Raw genomic sequence first — 5799 nt, 5'->3', positions numbered from 1 at the left:
CTCGGAACGCGATTTTGCCCGACGCTATTGCTCATGCGCAGTAGTAGCAAGTGAAGCTCGACGTGACTTTCCTTATGACGTCTGGTGGCAGAAATTGATTTGTTAACTTTAGAATGTGTTATTTTAACAATAATTAAATCATCACATTAACAATCTATTTTTTAAAAAATTCCTGTTCATTTCTGTAATAGATTTTTTTTGAACTCCCATTAAAGGTACATTAATGGGTTTTAAGACACATTTTTAATCATTCTAACGCATTTGCTCAGGATGGGTGCTTCCAAGCATAATTGGACAATTTTATATATATATATATAAAAGGGGTTATTCAAATACAGTAAAAGGTATAAAATGGAATTTGCCGCATTTGGAACAGTGCACATTTTAATAGGGTAAAATGGCTTTTTTTAAAAAAAATTGGGAATTAAAACAAGGATGAACCCCTAAACAGTGCCAGTCTGCAAATATGGTCCATGTAGAAAAGTTCCCATCTCTTGCAACTTCTACTCCAGTGTTTCTCAAGCTGGGCACTTTTGAGGTTAATTCCCCAGCCAGCCATGCTGTTCTAATCAGAATATTGGCACCCAGAAATTCAGCAGGTGGCAGTTTGAAGGGGGACCTGCCCTGGTTCCTGCACCAGCCCGTTGGGTTTTGAATAGTGGAATTTAGGGGCAAACAGATGTCCATTCAAAAGGCCCCAAATTTGCTACTGCCGTTGATTCAAGAGGCGAAGCATAGTAAAAACTCTACGAAAATTCAGAGGACTGGGTGAGTTTTCCTTTCCTGGCTCACAGCAGCATACTGAAGGAATTTGAAAAAGAAATGTGCGGATTTCGATAATAATAAAAAACAAATTCACCACTCTCAGCGGAACTTAACATGATACCAAATAGTCTTTTTTTTAAATAAGTTAGCATGTCGTATCACTGAGGCTGTATCAAAACATAACAATGAATCTCCTCTCTAAAAATATGACTTTATTTTTTGATTCCTCCTATTCACAATTGGCTGGAAGGCTCAAGTGTTCACAAATACTTTTTTGATTCCTCCTATTCACAATTGGCTGGAAGGCTCAAGTGTTCACAAATACACAAATAAGAGGGCGGGGGGGGGGGCAATTTAAAGGGAGGCCGACCAAAAGCTATATAGGACAGGAGTCTTCTAACTTGGTCCTTTTATGACTTGTGGACTTCAACTCTCAGGAATTCTGGGAGTTGAAGTCCACAAGTCATAAAAGGGCCAAGTTGGAAGACCCCTGTCTTAAATCTAACAAAGAAAATGGAGGCTGGCTGAGGAATTCTGGGCGTTGAAGTCCACAAGTCATCAAAGGGCCAAGTTGGAAGACCCCTGTCTTAAACCTAACAAACAAAATGGAGGCTGGCTGAGGAATTCTGGGAGTTGAAGTCCACAAGTCATAAAAGGGCCAAGTTGGAAGACCCCTGTCTTAAATCTAACAAACAAAATGGAGGCTGGCTGAGGAATTCTGGGCGTTGAAGTCCACAAGTCATAAAAGGGCCAAGTTGGAAGACCCTTGTCTTAAATCTAACAAACAAAAAGGAGGCTGGCTGAGGAATTCTGGGAGTTGAAGTCCACAAGTCATCAAAGGGCCAAGTTGGAAGAACCCCTGCTATAGGGCATGACATAAAATCCAAAGAATTCACTGACTCCCAAATGGGAAAATAACCAGATATTTTTTTGAGTGCTTTGTCAATGCAGTTTGTGGTTGAGAGCGAGGGTGCATATTAATATCCCTCAACAAAATGAAAATATTTTGGTGTACCTGTTCGGTATATTCACCAGCAAAGCAGCCTCCTCAGAAAAAGAAGACACAGATCCTGAAGTGTGCATGTTTGTAATTAGGAATTTAATTTAATTAATAACTAGTCCCTGACTTACAACGGTTTGTTTAGTGACCATTCAAAATTACAACACTCCTGTAAAAAGTACCTTATGACCATTTTTCACACTTAACGACCGTTGCAGCCTCCCCATGGTCACGTGATCAAAATTGGGATGCTTGGCAACTGACTCGTATTTACGACGGTCACAGTATCCCCTTTTGAAAGGCCTGGAGACTAAAACACATGAAGAAGGGTTGCAGGAACTGGGTCTGACTAGTCTGGAGAAAAGAAGGACTGGGGTGACACAATAGCAGTCTTCCAATATTTGAGGGGTTGCCCCAAAGAAGAGGTGGGGGGGGCAACCTATTTTCCAAAGCACGTGAAGGCAGGCCAAGAAACAACGGATGGAAATTAATCAAGGAGCGAAGCAACTTGGAGTTAAGGAGAAACTTCCTAATAGTGAGAACAACGAACCAGGGGAATGTGTGGCCTTCAGACATTGTGGGTGCTCCAACACTGGAGATTTCCAAGAAGAGATTTGTCTGAAAGGATCTAGGGGTTGTTTTGACAGGAGGTTCAACTGTTACATCACAGGCAATATTCAGACCCTTGACACAACTCCTCAGCCATATATCAACTGAAGCTTTTTTTCCCCCTGCTTGAAATTAGGACTGGGAAAGGAAGGAAGGAAGGAAGGAAGGAAGGAAGGAAGGAAGGAAGGAAGGAAGGAAGGAAGGAAGGAAGGAAGGAGAACAGGGAAGGAAGGAGGGAGGAGGGAGGGAGGGAGGGAGGGAGGAAGATATATGGAAAGAAAAAGAAAGAAAGAAAGAAAGAAAGAAAGAAAGAAAGAAAGAAAGAAAGAAAGAAAGAAAGAAAGAAAGAAAGAAAGAAAAAAACAGGGAAGGAAGGAGGGAGGGAGGAGGGAGGAAGATATATGGAAAGAAAGAGAAAGAAAGAGAGAAAGAAAGAAAGAAAGAAAGAAAGAAAGAAAGAAAGAAAGAAAGAAAGAAAGAAAGAAAGAAAGAAAGAAAGAAAGAAAAAAGAAAAAGAACAGGGAAGGAAGAAAGGAGGGAGGGAGGGAGGAGGGAGGAAGAAAGAAAGAAAGAAAGAAGGAAAGAAAGAAAGAAAGAAAGAAAGAAAGAAAGAAAGAAAGAAAGAAAGAAAGAAAGAAAGAAAGAAAGAAAGAAAGAAAGAAAGAAAGAAAGAAAGAAAGAAAGAAAGAAAGAAAGAAAGAAAGAAAGAAAGAAAGAAAGAAAGAAAGAAAGAAAGAAAGAAAGAAAGAAAGAAAGAAAGAAAGAAAGAAAGAAAGAAAGAAAGAAAGAAAGATAGAAAAAGAAAAAGAACAGGGAAGGAAGGAAGGAGGGAGGGAGGAGGGAGGAAGATAGATAAAGAAAGAAAGAAAGAAAGAAAGAAAGAAAGAAAGAAAGAAAGAAAGAAAGAAAGAAAGAAAGAAAGAAGAAAGAAAAAGAACAGGGAAGGAAGGAAGGAGGGAGGGAGGGAGGGAGGGAGGAAGAAAGAAAGAAAGAAAGAAAGAAAGAAAGAAAGAAAGAAAGAAAGAAAGAAAGAAAGAAAGAAAGAAAAAAAAAAAAGAGGATCTAGGGGTCTCCTGCTTGAGCAGCGGGTTGGACTAGAAGACCTCCAAGGCCCCTTCCAGCTCCATTCTGACTGCAAAAGCACCAAGGACCCTTCATTTCAACCCCGGGCTTTTACTGAGCCCTCTTCCTCTTTAAGACCAGCTCCTGCCGGGAGTTCAAAGGAGAACCAATCCTAGAAAAAGGAGGGCTTTTTCCCTGCAGACACCAACATAGGGGAGAAGGAAGGCAGAAGGAAGCAGCAGGCAAGGCTCATCGGAAAGCAGGCGTGTCTCCCCACCCAAGAACCATGAGCTGTGGAGAGATGGGCTGCTGCAGGAGAGCAGGACTAGGGTGCTCACCCCGAGAAGGCTACGGAGATCCAGATGTGGAGAGCCCACAAGAGCAGTAAGTGGTACCGTCTGGGGAGATGTCTCAAACGCATTTCTTCAAAATGCAGCCGGACTCTTGTTGTTGTTGTTGTTTTCTTGAGGACCAAGAAAACCTTTGCCTCTCATCCAAGAGGTCTTGAGACAACTACGACCTGGATGACTGAGAACCTCCATAGACACTTTTGGGGAGCAAAAAGAGGAGTCTGTGGAAGGACCGGTTGCCTGCAAGATGGCCAATACCTCCTCCTCACCTGTTGGTGCCCAGTCCTTTTAAGACCAGCCATTGTTGGCTATAAAAACTGAGCAGAGAGAGAGCTGGGTGTGGTAGTGTTGAGAGTTAGGTTGGTGCGAGAGTGAGAGGGATGGTGGTTTGTGTTGGCCTGGGAAATTCGTAGAGCAGAACAACCCATTGTAAGCGTTTCCTATGCAGTGTTGGTGTCTAGGATCAATACCATTAAGGTGTCTGCAGTGTTTTATGAGCTTGGTTGTTTTCTTGCAGATGTTTTATTACCCAACTAGGTAACATCATCGGTGCACAGATGTTCCCTAGTTCGGTAATGAAATGTCTGCAAGAAAACAACCAAGCTCAGAGCACACTAAGGACCACACAGTCCTCCTCCTCCTCCTCCTTCACTGTCTTCTGGCAATGAAGATGTTTCCTAGTTGGATAATGAAACATCTGCGGCATGCCAGCAACCGGTCTGCACAAACAAGCAAAGTCCCATCCGTGGAATGCAGGCAGCACACAAAAGCACACACCCTCCCGTCTGTGGAAAAACTTTTGTCCACGGAACCGGTCCCTGGTGCCCAAAAGGTTGGGGACCTCTGAGCTACAGAACATGTTACAAAAGCTGTGTTTTGAATACACAATTGCTGGCACACAGCCCCGGAGCTTTCTTTGAGCGGATGCATTTGCAGCGCTATAGCGAAGGCATTTAAAGTTACAACTTAGCTTTTTCTTTCTCCGCACAAACTACAGAGTGCAGACAAGAAAGAATGAACAGTGACCGGACCATACATGAAAGATTATATTTTGATCTCTGCCCAAGCATGTTCTCTTTATTTCAAAGGACCATCCGTAGTAGAAACGGCTTTTATGGGGAATCCAGAATTTCCCACCTAATAGCTGTGAGGTCAATTAATGCACAAAAGTGCCTGACGTTAATAGCCTTGATGGAAAATTTGCCGTCTGGCAATTCCGGCTTCATTTAAGGCCATTCAGCTGCAATGCTGCTTAACACTGTAGATGCAACTTATCTGATGAATCCCTGAACCTGTGTTGCTTTTGTTTTGTCTCTAGTTCGGGCGCGTACTTTGTCATCCCTCCAAATCCAGCGCGGAGGAGTAAGTTGCAAAGAAGTAAGTGGGCTGGGTTGGGTGGTTTGTTAACCAAACGTGACGTGGTAGGTTTTCATCTGAGCATAGGAAGAAGTTTCCTTCCCATCGAAGTGGTACCTGTTTATCTACTCGCATGCTTTCAAACTGCTACGTAGGCAGGAGGTGGAGCAAGGGACAGGAGCTCACCCCGTTGTGCGGCGCTGGGGTCTCAAACCCGGTCTGTGAGCTTTCCACCTTTCTTGTCTATTGTGTTGTGAGTTCTCGACCGCATGGCGATACAACAGACAATAGTTTAGCATGGCCGCTCTTTATTAGGGAAGCTCTGAACTGGACAATAGGGGCTACCTGTACCCCCTTATATACCTGGCTAGGTACACAGGTAGCCAATCCCTTTATCTAGTTTTCCCGCCGGGCGCTTATCCGCCAATCCTGTCACGGTACAGCGCCACCTGATGGTGACAGTGAGCCGCTGCTTGTGTTTTATTTATCCCCATACATAACATTGTCAAAGTTATTAAGTGAATTGCTGCAGTTGAGTTCGTAACCCGGTTAAGCAAGACAGCTAAGTGAGTTTTACCCCGTTTTACGATCGCTCTTGCTGCGGTTAAGTGACTCCCTGCAGAACAAGGTTGTTAAGTGAATCTTTGCTTGTCAAAA

The sequence above is a fragment of the Vipera berus genome (genome assembly GCF_964194415.1).
Source record: "Vipera berus genome assembly, chromosome: 4".
Taxonomy (NCBI): Eukaryota; Metazoa; Chordata; class Lepidosauria; order Squamata; family Viperidae; genus Vipera; species Vipera berus.
Note: the sequence above shows the minus strand (reverse complement) of the source record.